Genomic DNA, 20030 nt, shown 5'->3' on the forward strand with positions numbered 1-20030 from the left:
TCCTGCTTTTATCCCCATCCTATCTGCAGGACTGTGTCTTTTATTAGTCTTTGCTTACTTTTAGTTTTATCTTTGAATTAAGTTGAGCAGATAGTAGCGTGTTTATACAGGAACATAAAAAAAAAATAAAATAAAAAAAAACGCTTTAAACTTGTTTATTTTCTTGTGTGATTAAAGTATGATAAGCATTATGATGTTCTGTTATTGGACTATTTATTTACCCTCCTTTTTTCCCTTGAGCTAGTAATGCTGCCATTGACTCAACAGGAAAACAGAAAATTGTATACTTACCTAAGGGTAATTTTCCTTTCCTGTTAGACTCCATGGCAGCATATGGAGGATCCTCTTTAGCTTGAGGTACAGTAGTTAGCAGTGAACTAGTAAAAAAGGCAGGAGGAAGTGGGCAGAGCAAAAAATTATAGACACCAGCCCTATAGGGGTTAGAGGGTGGGACTAACCCATAGTAATGTTGCCATGGAGTCTATCAGGAAAGAACATTACCTATTGGTAAGTATAAAATTTTCCATTATCTCAGGCTGTCAGTCACGATTTCTTTGCTATTCAAGTGCTTCAGAAAACAGGACTTTATTTGACCCAGTGGGTCGAAGAGCTCAGAGAAGCTCTTTTGCATAGATATCAACTGCAGCTTTTGTTTGCTCTTCCTGTACTGGAAAACGATATGAGACTCTTTTCTTTGCTACTAATGTTCTATTTCTTAGCTGTACTACACTGACAATTCATTATATCATAAGTTTATTTTCACTTCAGGTTTGCTTTAATACACATAGAAACTTGTAAACACAAGCTCCTGCGTTGCTTCGGGTAGGTCGACAACATGGGAAAGCTTCTAGTTTATATTTTTAAAATCTTACAATTAAATTTGGCATGAGCTGATAAAAATCCATGATAATCTCAATGTGCTGAATTGACTTTAAAAAAAACCCGCTGAATCAATCTATTTACTTTTATTACTATGTTTAAGTATATTCCCTTAACTCTGTTGGATTATACTGCATTACGCTATGTGTACATTTTTCATGCAAAGCAACAGAGGAGACATGGGTGTAACTTCTGACTAGTTTTTTCCTCCGTTAATCAGATGATTTGCGGTCTGTGGTTTTATAGAGAGTGGAGGAAATGAGAATTTATTTTCAAGCTGGGAACTTGTTCTTCCAAATAATTAGTACGATATTCTGAAACGTGGTGTTTTGTTCTGACACAATGCCTTTTCAGTTTTTATCTCTTCTTATTTTCATAATAGACCTGTTTATTTGTTGTAGGTGTTATATTTAACAAAGACTTCTCGAGCTCACTCCAACCTGAATTATCGCAAATTCTTTCTGTTTTAGGAAAGCAAATTTTTGTTTTTCTTAACATCTTAGTAAGGGGGCTTTTAGGACCATTGTAGTCCCTTACACACTCCAATGAGTTCTGGGTCACCATGAGCTTGCTGGTTAGTCTGTACCTCTCGGTTTACAAGCCCTACTCCATAGAGCCAAATTAATCCATGCCATGCACTGATGAGGATCAAACAATCCGAAACAGTCTGTATGCATGTTGGATTAATATGGCTCTGTACAATTTAACAAGCTGACACATCATTGCATTCCAGCGGTTCTGGAGGTGTGTTTAGCTTCTAAGGGTACAATGGTTAATTTGCATATATTCAGCAGTGGTGCTCTGGGAGACATCTCGAGCTCACTCCAACCTGAATTATCGCAAATTCTTTCTGTTTTAGGAAAGCAATTTTTTTTTTATATTTAACAAAGCTACTCCTTTATAGAGATGGCCCGAACCTCCGATTTTCGGTTCGGGAACCTCCCACGAAAGTTCGGTTCATGCAAACTTCCGCGAACCGCAATAGACTTCAATGGGGAGGCGAACTTTGAAAACTAGAAAAATGTATGCTGGCCACAAAAGTGATGGAAAAGATGTTGCAAGGGGTCTAACATCTGGAGGGGGGCATGGCGGAGTGGGATACACGCCAAAAGTTCCGGGGAAAATCCGGATTGGATGCAAAGCAGCGTTTTAAGGGCAGATATCACATTAAATGCCAAATTGCAGGCCTAAAGTGCTTTAAAACATCTTGCACGTGTATACATCAATCAGGGAGTGTAATTAGAGTACTGCTTCACACTGAAACACCAAACTCACTGTGTAACGCACCGCAAACAGCTGTTTGCGTAGTGACGACCATGCTGGACTAGTGCGCACCATGGCCAGAGGTGCAGGCCGTGGCGGTTTTCAAGCCCATATGGTCGCCGGGCTGTGGTAGCTCAATGATAGAACAACAGTGACTGTCCAGCTGATCAAATTTGGTCTGTCCACAATGAAGCAACGACCTTATTATCTTTGGTGTGCCACCCCCCGAGACACTCATATAGCCGGCGGTCATTGCTTCATTGTGATACACAAGCCCCTTCACCGCGGCAAGGTAATGGTCACGAAGGGGAATGGGCACATGTACATGCCTTTTGTTTTGTTGTTGCAGCTGCAGTGCAGCCAGGAAAATTAAGCAGGCATGTACACGCACTAGAAAAATTATTATTAAAAATTCAGGCATCTGCCTGGAGTCCTGGACCCTGTTGGTGGTGGCGAAGAAGCAATCAACCGGCCTGCGGGCAGAGATGCTGTGTGGGAAAGGGGACTGACTTAGTCTTGGGGCAGGCAGTCACACGGCGTGCAGGCAGATAACACCTGCAAAGTGTCAAATGCAGCGGCTGTGGTGATTGTAGTAGCGCTGGTGGCTGCGGAAGATGAGGTGTTCTGTGTTAAATAGACAACCACGTCCTAACAATCTTGGGAGTTGATGGGGCGTGCCTTCTTCTGAGCACTGTACTTTGGGCCAGGGCCGCACAAAATCACATCAACAGGACCTCGCACAGACCTGCCGGGTGGCCTTCTTCTGGGTCTGCCTCTACCTCTGCCTCTACCTGTTTTGTCCGTTGTGTCCATATCGGGGGGATGAAGAGAAAGGTATGCACTGACTTGACTAATACAATGTGCAGTCACACAGGTGCAGTTAACAGGTAGGTAGGTGGGTGCACTGAACACAGCAGGTAGGTATATGCAGTGATGGGTATTACAATGTGCACATGTCCCACACAGACAGGTAGCTGAGAGGCTCAGTGACACTGCATGCACTCAGCTCACGTAGGTAAATGGGTGCACTGTGAACAACAGGTAGGTATATGCAGTAATGGGTATTACAATGTGCACCTGTCACAAAAAGACAGGTAGCTGGGAGGCAAGTTGACACTGCGTGCACTCTAATCACTAGTGGGTGAACTGTGAGCAACAGGTAGGTAGGTATATGCAGTGATGGTATTACAATGTGCACCTGTCACACACAGACAGATACCAGACAGGCACAGTGACACTGCGTGCACTCAGCTCAAATAGGTAGGTGGCTGCACTGGGAACAACAGGTAGGTATATGCAGTAATAGGTATTACAATGTGCACCTGTCACACACAGACAGGTAGCTGACAGACACAGTGACACTGCGTGCGCTCAGCTCACGTAGGTAGGTGGGTGCACTGTGAACAACAGGTAGGTAGGTATATGCAGTAATGGGTATTACAATGTGCACCTGTCATACACAAACAGGTAGCGGACAAGCACAGTGACACTGCGTGCGCTCAGCTCACGTAGTTAGGTGGGTGCACTGTGAACAGCAGCTAGGTAGGTATATGCAGTAATGGGTATTACAATGTGCACCTGTCACACACACAGGTAGTCACTGAATGTGCTGGGCCTGGCAGTGGCACACACACAGTATGAATTATCAAGGCTGTCTATGCAACACAAGTGTCAGTGGGACACACACACACACAAAAAATCACAAGAACAAGATTAGCTCTCAAAAGAGCTGTTGTGGGGTGCTATTTTAGCAATAAGAATCAGCAAGGAGCAAGCTAAGAAGCCTACAAGAGCCTAATCTTTCCCTATGAGAGTCTGCAGCAGCAGCTGTCCCTTCTCTATTTACTTCAGGCACACAAGTGAGTAAAATGGCCGGTGATGCCTGCCTACAAGAGCCTAACTAAGCTTTCCCTATAGGTCTCTGCACAACAACTCTCCCTTCTCTAATTAATGCAGGCACATGAGTGAGTGAAAAACCTGACTCTGCCTGCCTTTTATAAGGGGGGGAGTGGCTCCAGAAGGGAGTGTAACCTGATTGGCTACAATGTGCCTGCTGACTGTGATGTAGAGGGTCAAAGTAGACCCTAATGGTGCATTATGGGGATGAACCAAACTTCCAGTAAAGTTTGCGGTTCTCCGCGAGCGCGAACCCCCGGAAGTTCGTCGGGAACCATTCGCCGGCGAACCGTTAGGGCCATCTCTATGCATTAGACACTGTAAACCACACTTCAGAAGCATGTTTTTATAGATACAGAAATTTTTTTATTTATTATAGTCTAATTGTCGCCTTAGAGATCATAGGCATGTTGTCCACTAGATGTCACTGCCAAACACTATAGTTCATGCTGTGTGTTGCAATATTCTGAAAACTGTTTCCATTCTTTTATCATTGCTGCTTTACACATTGGTGCATCATGGGTAGTACAGTGTACTTTTTCTTACAGTATTTATACAAATATATATATATATATATATATATATATATATATATATATATATATATATATATATATATATATATATATATGTATGTGTATATATATATATATATATATATATATATATATGTATATGTAGAGAGAGAGAGAGAGAGAGAGAGAGAGAGAGAGAGAAAGAGAGAAAGAAAGATAGAAAGAGAGAGAGAGAGAGAGAGAGAGAGAGAGATCAGCCTTTCCTATAGCTTGTATGTGATTAATGTAAGTATGCCGTTATATGATGCTTATATTTGGTTATTAAAAGCTAGGAGTTTGCATCAGGGATACAGATTTTGAAGAAATAGAAAACTCATTTAGAAAAATAGATAGATGCATTCCATGTTGCTAGCTTCCTTATTTGTACTCTAGGTAAATCCCCACTGACATAAAACAGGTGTTTGAAGTTTGCAAGTTGGAATAAATAATCATTTGCACCTTGTATACGGTGCCTGCTAGTGTTTGATGTCTTTAGGACTATAAAGTTAAACTAAATTTAAAACAGATCATTTTCTAACTATCTAAGTCAATTCTAACTATTATATTGTTATGATTACCATTATGCTTTTCTAAAGCAAAAAAAAAAAATGTATTGCACAGAAGTAAGTTAAGCTAGCTTCACAGTGGTAATTTGCATAATGCAAGTGTTATAATGAGTGTGAGCTGCAATGGAGACTGAACATAGACATTAATACAAAGCCTACATGCAGCGAGTTAGACTAATGTGATCAGTTACAACGCAGAACTGTGAACAGCCCAATGAAATTGTATTGGCAGTGAGCTGACATGCAGAATTATTCTGCAACTCAACTGACCTCTGTGAACAGGGTCTCACTCTTCTTGAGCAAGTGCAATTTAAAGAAAAACCGAGGCAGATATTTAAATCTTAAGAGGACACAGAGGCATGTTCTGTGCATGTTCTGCGGTGGCTGGATGGTGTACTGGTTAAGGGCTCTGCCTCTGACACGGGAGACCAGGGTTCGAATCTTGGCTCTGCCTGTTCAGTAAGCCAGTAATTCAGTAAGGAGTTCATTGGGCAAGACTCCCTAACACTGCTACTGCCTACTGAGTGCGCTCTAGTGGCTGCCTCGCAAGCGCTTTGAGTCCAACAGGAGAAAGGCGCTATACAAATACTGCCATTATTATTATTATTATTATAATCACGTGCCTCTGTGTCGCTCTATTGCCGCCTCTAGTGCCCTCTGGGGTCTGTTGTGCCCCCCCCCCCCCGAAAAAGTGCCAGGCTAGCGACAATCTGCTTGTTGCTAGCTTTCTATCTACCTGCAGCCTGTCATTCATTCTGGGCTCCCCCGCTTCTGTCCCCACCGCTGCCCGCCTCCGTGAGCTTCCTCCAGTGCCTCTGTGTCCTCTTAAGATTTAAAATACCCACCTTGGGTTCTCTTTAAGGATATGTTCACAGTGGTCAGTTGTATAATGCAGCATTTTAATGTGTTTTAATGTACGTGAATCGAGATGGCCCGAACGGTTCGCCGGCAAACGGTTCCCAGATAACTTCAGGGGTTCGCGATCGCGGAGAACCGCAAACTTTTTGGGAAGTTCGCCCCCATAGTGCATCATGAGGGTCAACTTTGACCCTCTACATCACAGTCAGCAGGCACATTGTAGCCAATCAGGCTACACTCCCTCCTGGAGCCACTCCCCCCCCCTTATAAAAGGCAGGCAGAGTCAGGCTTTTCACTCACTCGTGTGCCTGCATTAATTGGAAGAAGGGAGAGTTGTTGTGCAGAGACCTATAGGGAAAGCTTAGTAAGGCTCTTGTAGGCTTGTTACCTTGCTCCTTGCTAATTCTTATTGCTGAAAAATAACCCCTCAACAGCTCTTTTGAGAGCTAATCTTGCTCTTGTGATCTATTTTTATTTTTTGTGTGGCCCACTTGCATTATATTGTAATGTCACTAGAAGAAGAAAGATGGAATCCGGGCACCTTCCATCCAATACTGTTTATTGCAAGTCAAGACAGACATCCATAGGTTACCACAACCATAAATACCTCATTCTGGTGGTCTTAAAGGGTGATGATTGGTGGAGGTGAGGGAGCCAGGGTACTGAGTGGATCCGGCGACGGCCGTTTCGCGTCTATACAGACGTTTGGTCACGCTGAGTACCACTACATTATATACAGCCCCCTGTCAGTCAGTTGCAGCTGGCCTTCGGCCCCCTGGTGGTATAATTACTGCTGTGCCAGGTGCACATTATAATACCCATCACTGCATATACCTACTACCTGTTGTTCACTTCAGTGCACCCACCTACCTACGTGAGCGCACACAGTGTCACTGTGCCTGTCCGGTACCTGTCTGTGTGTGACAGGTGGCCATTGTAATACTCATCACTGCATATACCTACCTGTTGGGCTCAGTGCACCCAGCTACCTACGTGAGCGCACGCAGTGTCACTGTACCTGCTTGGTACCTGTGTGTGTGTGACAAGTGCACATTGTAATACCCATCACTGCATATACCTACTACCTGTTGTTCGCAGTGCACCCACCTACCTACGTGAGAGCACGTAGTGTCACTGTGCCTGTCCGGTACCTGTCTGAGTGTGACAGGTGCACATTGTAATACCCATCACTGCATATACCTACCTGTTGTTCACAGTGCACCCACCTACTTACGTGAGTGCATGCAGTGTCTCTGTGCCTGTCCGATACCTGTCTGTGTGTGACAGGAGCACATTGTAATACCCATCACTGCATATACCTACTACCTGTTGTTCACTTCAGTGAACACCTACATACGTGAGGGAACGCAGTGTCACTGTGCCTGTCCGGTACCTGTGTTTGTGTGTGACAGGTGCACATTTGTAATATCCATCACTGCATGTACCTACCTGTTGTGTTCAGTGCACCCACCTACCTATGTGAGTGCACGCAGTGTGATATACCGCTCCGTGCATACCTGTTAACTGCACCTGTGTGACTGCACATTGTATTAGTCAAGTCAGTGCATACCTTTCACTTCATCCCCCCGATATGGAAAAAACGGACAAAAAAGGTAGAGGCAGAGGTAGAGGCAGACCCAGAGGAAGGCCACCCAGCAGGTCGGTGCGAGGTCGTGCTGATGTGATTTTGTGTGGCCCTGGACCAAAGTACAGTGCTCAGAAGAAGGCACGTCCCATCAACTCCCAAGATTGTCAGGACGTGGTTGACTATTTAACACAGAACACCTCATCTTCCGCAGCCACCAGCGCTACTCCAAGTACCACATCCACTACATTTGACAGTTCACAGGAGTTATTTGGTGGGGAAATCACTGATTCACAGCCATTATTGTTACAACCAGATGAAGGCGCTAAGCAAGTTACACCACCTCATATGTCTGAGTTAGGCGACACTATGGATGTAACGTGTAAGGAGGAGGATGATGAAGTACCTGCTGTTGGTGCAGTTTTGGAGGTGTCTGAGGCAAGCGAAGCTGGGCAGGAGGATTATGATAATGACAATGATACGGATGTCACATATGTTCCCACTAGAGGAGATGTACAGGGGGACAGTTCAGAAGGGGGTCCAGAGAGGAGTAGGAAGAGACGAGTTCCTGAAAGAAGCAGGGGGAGCTCATCATCAGAAACAGCTGGTGGCAGTGTCCAGCACCATGTATCGCCACCTATGGACAGCCAGCCAACATGCCCTTCAATGTCAGCTGCTGATGCCACCATAGTGCCATCACCATAGGGGGGCTCAGCGGTTTGGACATTTTTTAGTGTGTCTGCTGTAGATCATATCAATGCCATCTGTTCTCTCTGCCTCCACAAATTGAGCCATGGAAAGGCCAACACCCACGTAGGGACAAGTGCCTTATGAAGGCACATGGAGAAAAGGCACAAACTGCAATGGGAAGAGCACCAGAGGAAAAGCAGCAAACAAAAGAAAAGCCACCCTTCTTCTCCTCTTCCTCCTTCAGGTGCATCATCTTCTGAAGCCGCTTTCTCCCTTGCACCTTCACAGCCACCCTCCTCCACTCCGCCTCTGACCATGAGCGGTTCCTGCTCCTCTGCCATCAGCAGCCAAGTGTCTGTGAAGGAAATCTTTGAGTGGAAGAAGCCAATTTCTGCCAGTCACCCCCTTGCCCGGCGTGTGACAGCTGGCTTGGTGGAACTGTTAGCTCGACAGCTGTTACCATACCAGCTGGGGGACTCTGAGGCCTTCCATAAATTTGTGGCCATTGGGACACCACAGTGGAAGATGCCAGGCCGCAATTATTTCTCTAAAAAGGCGATACCCAAACTGTACCGTGAAGTTGAGAGGCAAGTGGTGTCATCTCTGACACACAGCGTTGGGTCAAGGGTACACCTGACCACGGATGCCTGGTCTGCCAAGCACGGTCAGGACAGGTACATTACTTACACAGCCCATTGGGTCAACCTTGGGACCGATGGCAAGCAGCGAGTACGTGGCTGTGCAGCGGACCAACTTGTGACACCTCCATGGCTTGCATGCAGGCCTCCTGCCACCTCCTCTCCTCCTGCTACATCCTCTTCAATTTCATCATCCTCCTCCTCCTTGGCTGAGTGGCAGTTCAACTCTACTGGTGCTGCAATCTCCTCTCCAGCTACACAGCCCCAGCTCCCCAGGGCCTATGCTGCATTCCAGGTACGACGGTGTCATGCAATCTTAGACATGTCTTGCCTCAAATCAGGGAGTCACATTGGACCAGCTCATCTGGCTGCTCTTAACAAACAGGTGGATCAGTGGCTGACCCCGCACCAGCTGGAGATCGGCAACGTGGTGTGTGACAACGGCAGCAATCTCATTTCTGCCTTGAATTTGGGAAAGCTGACACATGTACTGCATGGAACATGTGCTGAATCTAGTCATTCAAATAATTGTGTCAAAGTACCCAGGCTTACAGGATGTCCTGAAGCAGGCCAGGAAGTTGTGTGAGCATTTCATGCAGTCTTACACGGCAATGGCACCCTTTGAGGACATTCAGAGGAGAAACAACTTGCCGGTGAGATGCCTGATTTGCGATTGCCCGACTCGCTGGAATTCGATCCTCCTTATGATCTCTTGCCTGCTAGAACAGGAGAAAGCCGTCACCCAGTACCTCTACAACTACAGTAGAAGGACACAATCTGGGGAGATGGGGATGTTCTGGCCCAACAACTGGACACTCATGCGAAATGCATGCAGGCTCATGCGGCCGTTTGAGGAAGTGACCAACCTGGTGAGTCGCAGTGAATGCACCATCAGTGACTTGATCCCGCACGGTTACTTCCTGGAGCATGCTGTGCGTAGAGTGGTGGATCAAGCTGTGGAGGAGCGTGAAGAGGAACAGTTATGGGAGGAAGCGTTGTGGGATAAATTCTCATCAGAACCAGATGTTTCCTCAACACCTGTGGCAGCACACAGGGGGGAGGAGGAAGAGTCGTGTGGGGAAGAGGTGTCAGTCAGATGATGAGGAAGGTGTTTCTTTGGAGGAGGAGGAGGAGGAGGCGGCTGCAGAAGAACAACCGCAGCAGGTGTCACAGGGGGCTTGTGCTGCTCAACGTTCTCATGGTATTGTTCGTGGCTGGGGGGAGGAGAAAGACTTAGCTGACATCACTGAGGAAGAGAAAGAGGAGATGGATAGTACGTCTGGATCCAACTTTGTGCAGATGGCGTCTTTCATGCTGCCCAGCCTGTTGATGGTCCCCATATAAAAAAACTGAAGGGGAATGAGCTGTACTGGGTGGCTACGCTACTAGACCCTCGGTATGTGGCGGACATGTTACCAAGTCACCAGAAGGCAGAAAGGATGCAGCACATGCAGAACAAGCTGACAACTATGCTTTACAATGCATTTAAGGGTGATGCCACAGCACAACGCAATAAAGGTACCACTGCCAGTAATCCTTCTCCCATGTCCACGCAGGCAAGGAAAGGACGCTCCAGCGATCTCATGGTGATGTCGGACAAGCGGACATTCTTTAGTCCAATGCCTTGCCTTAGCCCTTCCGGATCCACCCTCCAACAATGCCTGGACCGGCAGGTAGCCGACTACCTGGCCTTAAGTGTGGATGTAGACACTGTGAGCAGCGATGAACCCTTGGACTACTGGTTGCATTGGCTTGACCTGTGGCCAGAGCAGTCCCAATTTGCCATCCAACTTCTGTCTTGCCCTGCCTAAAGCGTTCTGTCAGAAAAGACCTTCAGCGCAGCTACCAAGACTAAGTCAGTCCCCACACACAGCATCTCTGCCTGCACTCCGTGTGACTGCCTCCCCAAGACTAAGTCGCTCCCCACACAGCACCTCTGCCCGCAGGCCGCTTGACTGCCTTCTCCACCACCACCAACAGGGTCCAGCGCTCCAGGCGGATTCCTGAATTTTTAAGGCCGCTGCTAGCAGCGGCCGCTATAATAATTTTTCTGGTGTGTGTACATGCCTGCCTAATCTTTCTGGCTGCCCTGCAGCTGCAACAACAAAACAAAAGGCATGTACATGTGCCAACTCCCCTTTGTGATCATTACCTTGCCGCGGGGAAGAGGCTTGTGTATCACAATGAAGCAATGACCGACGGCTATATGAGTGTCTCGGGGTGTGGGGGGCGGGGCACACCAAAGATAATAAGGTTGTGGACAGACCAAATTTGATCAGCTGGACAATCACTGTTCTGTCATTCAGCTACCTCAGCCTGCACTCTCATCATAGTGCGCACCAGTCCAGCATGGACGTCACTACACAACAAGCTGTTTGCAGTCACTGCATACCTTTCACTGCATCTTTGACTGCACATTGTATTATACCTGGCAGTCAGTGCATACCTTTCACTTGAATGGATGGCAGACTTGCCCTCCATAACAGATTCTCGTTAAATAATTTAAAGTTGATTCATCTCATATACAGCAGGGCCTCAAAAGTCCTTCTGTATTGTTATTTTTTGTCACTACCTCTGGACGTGCATGCCATACCTGCTGCCTTCCTTGGATGTGTGGTGGTAGCCATTCCTGCTCCTTTGCCCACAGCGTGCTTGCTGCCTTCCTTGGATGTGTGGTGGTGGTAGCCGTTTCTTAGGCTCCCACTCTGAACCAGAATTGAACCATGATTTCCCGGCCATTACCAGTGGTCACCATGCTACTGAGAAAGTACAATCAAACGTTTCACACAGTTAAATGAATGGCAGAGTTGCCCTCCATAACAGATTCTTGTTAAAGGCAAGTGGTGTCATCTCTGGCACACAGAGTTGGGTCAAGGGTCCATCTGATCACAGATGCCTGGTCTGCAAAGCACGGTCAGGGCAGGTACAATACTTATACAGCAAATGGGTCCTTACTTGGATGTGTGGTGGTGGTAGCCGGTTCTCAGGATCCCACTCCGGACCAGAATCGAACCCTGATTCCCCGGCCATTACCCGTGGTCACTCACAATGGCAGACTAGCCCTCCATAACAGATTCTCGTTACAGGTACTGAACGGCCAGCAGAAAATGTAATTTAAAAAACATAGATGTAAGCTTTAACAATGGTAGAGAAATAACTATCAAAAGTTGATAAGGCAGTCAGACATTACCTGATATCACTGAGGAAGAGCAATCTCGCCATGGTGCGCACCAGTCCAGCATGGCCGTCACAACACAAACAGCTGTTTGCGGTGCGTTACACAGTGAGTTTGGTGTGTATGTGTAAAGCAGTACTCTAATTACACTCCCTGACTGTGTATACACATGCAAGGTGTTTTAAAGGGGTTCTTTCGAGAAAAAAGTTGGCAGTTAAAAAAGGTGACAGATGACAGGTTTTGGGCCAGTCCATCTTTTTAAGGGGGATTCTCAGGGATTTCTTTGTTTTCAACAGCATTTCCTGAACAACAGTTGCAAAATCTAACTGACATAATAGTGTGCAAGTGATTAGGGAGGCCGGCTGGTATCTTGCTATTTTGGCAGTTAAACTGCTGTTCAGGAAATGCTGTTGAAAACAAAGAAAGCCCTGAGAATCCCCCTTAAAAAGATGGACTGGCCCAAAACCTGTCATCTGTCACATTTTTTAACTGCCTACTTTTTTCGCGAAAGAACCCCTTTAAAGCACTTTAGGCCTGCAATTTAGCATTCAATGTGATATCTGCCCTTAAAACGCTGCTTTGCGTCAAATCCAGATTTTTCCCCGGGACTTTTGGCGTCTATCCCACTCCGCCATGCCCCCCTCCAGGTGTTAGACCCCTTGAAACATCTTTTCCATCACTTTTGTGGCCAGCATAAGTGTTTCTAGTTTTCAAAGTTCGCCTCCCCATTGAAGTCTATTGTGGTTCGTGAAAGTTTGCGCGAACCAAACTTTTGCGGAAGTTCGCAAACCCGGTTTGCGAACCGAAAATCGGAGGTTCGGCCATCTCTATACTGTACGTGAACTGCAATGGAGACTGGATATAGACTTCAATACAAAGCCTGCATGCAGCGAGTTAGAATAACGCGATCAGTTACCAAGCAGTACTTCAAACAGGCCCATAGAATTGTATGGGCAGTGAGATGACATGCAGAATTACTCTGCAGTGCAACTGACCACTGTATATACTACTACTACTGTTGCTACTATTACTACTACTTAATATCATTATTGTTATTATTGTTATTATTATTAATATTTTATTTTATTTTTTTCTGGGAGCATTGACAATGAAAACTTAATTTTCCAGGGTTTGTTATGCAATTAAACAACCTATTTTTTATCAACTAAATCATTTCATTTAGCCTTTGGGCTAGTTCACAGTGGTCAGTTGCATTGCAGAATGTTTCCACATGCCAACTCACTGCCCATACAATTTTATGGGCCTGTTCACAGTACTACGTTATAATGGATCCCGTCATTATAACTCGCTACATGCAGGCTTTATGTTAAAGTCCATGTCCAGTCTCCATTGCAGTTCCCAATCATTATAACACATCTGTTATGCAACTGACCACTGCAAATCCAGCCTTTCAAAATGTTTATAATTATTTTTATTTTAATTTTTTCTTTACATTTTTTGGTGAACACATATTCAGTGACTTTCTGCACCAGACAAGGCTGTTTACAGTAAGATCCAGTGAACAGATAGGTATAATTGTTTTCCTGCTCTAGCAGGTCGGCATCATTTCATGATCCTCATTCCTTTTCTTCCTTAACATATACTTACTACAAGAAAATTTTGAATGATGCCCACAAGAGATGTCAATTGCTACTAAACTCACTCCAGTGATTTCAACTGTTCATCAGTTCGCTGAGCATGTCTGTAACTGAAGGATCATCAAATAAGGTTGCTGACAGTCATGCTAGCCAAACAACCCATAGGAAATTCTGCTGGAAAGCATTTTTGTAACCTTTAGAGGCATTTCAAGAAAGTTTTTTGTAGGCTACATTCAAGATCCGTTCTTCTATGTCATTTTGAAGACTGCTGGCATGAAAGTATTTATTGAAAATGTAAATATACAACACAGCATATTTTAATCCTGCATGTGTGTTTTTTTTCCCTCTGATGAATGTAAAATTATACCTTTGCTCCTATTTAATGGAGGCACATTAGCATACTCTAAATTTGTGAATAATGCATGCAATATGAGAATGATGAAATCCCGAGTGCATAGTCAGAAATTTCTCTGCAGCACAGGTACTGTCAGGACATATTAAACGTTTCTGTGCCTATGCCTTCTGCAAAAAGAAAAAAAGATGTTAGGGGAATAAAATATTAAGGGGTTATTTAAACTACATTATCTCCAAACTGGTTTCCATATAAATTATACACACAGGAGTGACTTTTTTTTGTTTAATCTCTACTTAAAATCTGAAATCCAGTCAATCTAATAAATATGGATGTTTATAAATAAGTATTTATTTTGTGAGGAAAAAAACAACAACTATTAATGCTTAGCTACATGTACAAATCACAATGCTTTATGTTATGCACTTTTTGAGTGTCACTGACCCATTAGTTATGACAAGTTTCCACATACTTTTCTCTGTACAATATTGTAAATAAGTAAATACTGTATATTAAATTCAAGTATTTGGTTTCACCACTTGACGACTACAGGCTGTGTTATGTACCAGAGCACCAGAGCAATTTATGCACCAGAGCAATTTTAACATTTTTGCTCTCCTCCCATTCATTCGCCAATAACTTTATCACTACTTATCACACCTAAATGATCCTTCTTTGGGTGTATGTTTTTGCTAAGAATTATTTCATTTTGTATGCATTTTAATTGGAATATGCGTTTTCAGCCATTTTAGTTGTAAAATGCAACTCTAAATAAAATCCACACATTGTATTTGCCCATTTGTCCCAGTTATTACAATCAGGGATAAGCGATGGATTAAAAATGGATGAAATCCGAATGAGTTTCATTCAGATTTCATCCTCCTAATTAGTGCACCTGAGCAGCTTAGTGAGGGGGGGGTTTAAACTTACCCAGCAGCTGCCTTGTGTAACCCGCCCCATGGCGCGTCCCATGCTACGTTCCAAGCTGCGTCGTGTGACTACTACGATTCCTCCTTCGACCCGGAAGGAGGAAGCATTTGGGAATGAAACTCATTCGGATTTCATCCAAATTTAATCTGAAGAGCATCACTGATTACAATGTTTAAGCGATGTCAATAGTACAATGCATGGCAACAATATTTTATTTAGAAATAAAGGTGTTTCTTTCTCATTGTATTTTATAAGTCCCTTAAAGTGGATCCGACATGAAAAACTAACTATAACAAATAACTTGTCTATATATCTTTCATAAAGTATAGATAGTTTACACAAAATAGAAGTTAGGGGAATAGCTGCAACCAGCTTCAACAGTATATGATTATCTTCCTGTGATGCAATGAGAGCAACTATGTTCTGCTTGCCATTACACACAGGCAAGCTGCTCTGCATCTCCAGCCCTCAGCCTGTGAAAATGTCACTCCCCTCTCCTCCTCCCTCCCCCCCTCTGCCTCTGAAATCTCTGGCGAGTAACACCTCCTCCTCCTCCTGCCCAGACTGAGCTCCCATAAGCCCTTGCTACAGAGCAAGAGTGCCAAGGCACTGGAGAAGCTGTTTAGTTTATAGGGAATTAGAGTATTACAACACACAAAAAAGTATTTGGCTTGAGAAATGCCCTATAAACTATATGAAAGGAACACAATTACAATATGCAATGAATCACAGTTTATCTTGGATCCACTTTAACCTAAAGTATTTATTCTCTTTGAAAATTTAGTTACTCTTATTTTGCAAGTTTTTTGTTTTATTTTGCTCTGGGGGCAGGGTAGTAGGGAACATAAAGCATTCATGACCTTTTATTTATTTATTTTTTTACTGCAATATACAATTTTTCAGTAACCAGGCACTGTCAGTTACCACAGTAATCTCCATAGGCGTTTTTTTTTTGTCGTTGTGGTGCGGTGCAATCAGCCGATTGCACCACACTACAAATACAGGTCTGCAGTGTGAAACCGGCTTGGCAGATTATTTATTATACCTAATGTAAATGACTACTCAGGAAATGTATAGTTTGCACTCCTGTGAAAGGACAGTGCACCTCAGAAGTATAGCAGACCAAAAAAGAGCATCACTTACATGTATGTATATCCACCTATAACAATTGGGTACGTTCATGTAAGGTGTAACCTATCATGCCATATCAACACTTAATTGGCTCATTAAGGCTGTATTATGCACACTGTTTGGAACCTGTTACACATTGCATTATCATTGCGTGCCTTACAGTATTACTGTATTGCGTTACAATTAACTAAGACTCAAAATACTTTTCCCATCTGCTCTAGAGACACTTCTTTTTACTGTAGGCAAGTGATCATTCTGTTCTGTAGTCATATGCTTCTCTCTTTGCCCCACCTTCTTCAACCTCTCTGTATATTTTTCCACCTCTGTCTGCCTTCCTTCTTTAACATCTGTCACCTCGTTTCCAGTGCTACAAGAAGTTCTGAATCTTCGCTTTGAGCATCAGCCTTGATGGGACATGTTACCATATTTTTACAAGAATAACCACACTTATGCAGATCCTAATCATGCAAAAATGCAATGCAAGTTCTCTAAAATATATTTCATCCAGCGAAAAAATTGGGGGGAATTTAATCACCAGCGCATCCACACTTCCCTTTTTTTCCCGACCCCAATCACCTGTCCTACTGACCTTCACTTTGTGAAGATCCTCAATTTTAATGGCTCCTTGTTCACTTGTTTCAGAAATCCTGGTACACTCACCTTTCCTTATCCGCCACTATTATTAATATTATTATTATTTAGTAGTTATGGGTTGATGAACACATGTCACCCACAAACACTTCCCAGCAGGCAGCAGTAGATTGCTTGCTCACATTGGGCTTGTTTCACTATGCGGTGTTAACCTACTTAGCACATCTAAAGTCTTTAGGCGCGCTAACCAGGGTGCTAAGTAGGTTAGCACCGGTTTTCTCAATCAGATCGAGCACTAAGTGCTATGCACGCGCTAAGTCCCAAAGGCTTTAATGGGCACTTCACGCGGAGCGCCCTGCGCTCTGTGCAGTGCGCGTGTAGAGTTTTGCGCACATAAAGTTTTGCGCGCGTAAGGTTTTGCACACGAAAAGCTCGTTTAGACATGCTAAGGGGGTTTTCACAGGCGTGCTTACAGTTAGCACCACTCTGTGAATCAAACCCATTAAAGGCAAACTTTACAGGCTGTTCACAGCTATGCATTCTCATGGAGCCATTTTTGACTCTTCACCCTGAAGTTAGGTGGGACAGGATGGCAAATAATACATAATCACCACTCGGACTACTCCCCACCCTACAAAAAGCACAATCTAATTGGCCATTTTCATGCTGCCGGGAGTGTAGGGAGCGGTGGTGCTGGCTGCTGCTGCAGATTGAGAGGGACAGATAGATAGGCTGTGTAACTTTGTGTTTACTTACATTACTGATCCTGACCTCATATATCAGTCCTTTTAAGGATTGATATTGATCCTAGGGCAGCACGGTGGCGTAGAGGTTAGCTCTCTCGCCTTGCAGCGCTGGGTCCCTGGTTCGAATCCCAGCCAGGGCACTATCTGCAAAGAGTTTGTATGTTCTCTCCGTGTCTGTGTGGGTTTCCTCCGGGCACTCCGGTTTCCTCCCACATTCCAAAAACATACGGATACGTTAATTGGCTCCCCCTAAAATTGGCCCTAGACTACAGTACTTACACTTCATAATATAGACATAAGGCAATGGTAGGGATTAGATTGTGAGCTCCTTTGAGGGACAGTTAGTGACAAGATATATATATATATATACACTGTACAGCGCTGCGTAATATGTCGGCGCTATATAAATACTAAATAATAATCCTACTGTTTGATTTTTGTTGTTGCTGTTTGTGGTTTAAAACCTTATATACACCACACAACCCGTATACCGTGTAGAGTGTGGCTGTATCACCGTTAAAGTCTGTTACTGTGCAAACGTGATTGAGTGTCACTGACATTTGTGACACAACACATGCAATCAGTGTTACCCCCACAAAGCACCACACCAACACCCATGTGAACTTACAGTGTGATTGTTTGTTTTTTCAGGGTTATTTTACATTAAAAAGTGGAGGGGGGCACTGCTTACATTTATTAAAAAAACATTGCTAGTTAATGTGTTTAATGTGCAGTGCTACATTGCCATCACCCATGTGACCCTACAGTGTGATTGTTTGATTGTTCACTGTTATTTAAAAGGGCGGTGTCACTACTGACATTTTTAACAAACCTGTTGCGGGTCACTGCTATATTACAAACATAACAGACAGAGGCAGGCCAAAGCACAGATGTACAAGGGGTCATGGTGTCGCAATGTCCCATGGACACGGCATATGTGATCTTTTGCACAAGAAAGCTATTACTTCCCAGAATGCAAAAGAGGTGGTTGAATCTCTCACTCAGCATTCCACTTCTTCTATCTCTTCTGCTCCCAATGTTCTCGCACTCTCCTCATCATCCTCTGCTGTGGTAAATGGCAACACCACCTCCACTACCACAGCCCCTCAAAATGAATTGGATTGCTCAGAGAAGGTATTTCCCCATCCAGGTAATTGCCTAATTTTTTAGGCCTCCAGTTTGGTTGAAAAAAATGTTTTAGGCAAGTAATAGCCCAATCTTTCAGTCCTCCAGTGTGGCTGCAAAAATAATGTTTTAGGCAGGCAACTGCTCAGTTTCTCATGCCTCACATACTGTGGCTGCACTTTAGAATGTTTTGGCAGATATTTGCAAAATGTTTCAGGCCTCTCACCCTGTGGCTGCATATAACAATGTTTAGGCAGGCAATCATGGTGACCATTCTAAAGACCTTTATTTGAAAAAAATCTGGAAACTATACATGGTTTAGGCATTTATTCATTAAAAAAACCTCTGTGAAAAATACATATTTTTTAAGGATCATTTTGCCCTCGATCCCCATCCGTCATGCCACTGTCTGGGTTTTTGTACACCTTTAATGCAATTGTGGCTGCAGAGGTGTCCTGAAGGATTTTGATGTTTGCCTGTCATTAAAGTCAATGGTGCTTGACGCAAACTTCCGGTTTTCTAATTTATGCTGCAATTATTCCCAAATCCTGAACATTTGTGAATGTAAAATTGTGATGTCCGGCCATGCCTATTAGTATTTATATATCACTGACATCTCCCACAGTGCTTCACAAAGTATATAGTCTTGCCACTAACTGTTCCTCAGAGGGGCTCTCAATCTAATTCCTGCCATAGTCAAATGTCCATCGTAGTCTAGGACCAATTTTATGGAGAAGCCAATTAACTTATATGTATGTTTTTAGGATGTCTACTGCCTGATCTTTTTCCAAAAGGGAATCAGTTTGATCATATTTAACCTCTTCTGGACACAGCCTATTGAATTATAGGCCCTGATTGTGTCCTCCTATTTATGTCAGGATGTAGATTTACCTAGACTGCATCCACGCACTCCCACTTTGATCATGTACACCAGATGGGGACATTCAGCTGTGATTCTCCCTACACATGATTGGTTCCTGATCACATGATCCACTCACCACTCTACTTTCTATAGTGTCAGGTGCCAGCATGCTGGGACTTGGTACTTGGGGAAGTACTTGCCACATGCATTAGCTAATCCTCCTAACTAGAACTGCATTGCAACCGGTTGCTAACACTCTATACAATAAGTCCTCTGGTGTGCCAACCAACCAAGTAGGATCAAATTACATACTGTGCTGGTGGTGGTACAGGGTAGTTTTTCCTGTGGCCAGGGAAGACATGAGGCCAAAAGTAACTGATATTTGCCAGGGCAATATCTATCTATCTATCTATCTATCTATCTATCTATCTATCTATCTATCTATCTATCCAATATATATGCACAGCTATGCCCGTGGCCAAGATGGACATGAGGCCAGAAGAAACTGGCAGGCACCGGGGTAATGATGTGTGTGTGTGTGTGTGTGTGTGTGTGTGTGTGTGTGTGTGTGTGTGTGTGTTTATGGTATAA

This window comes from Hyperolius riggenbachi, chromosome 1, assembly GCF_040937935.1.
Source record: "Hyperolius riggenbachi isolate aHypRig1 chromosome 1, aHypRig1.pri, whole genome shotgun sequence".
In the NCBI taxonomy this organism is placed as follows: Eukaryota; Metazoa; Chordata; class Amphibia; order Anura; family Hyperoliidae; genus Hyperolius; species Hyperolius riggenbachi.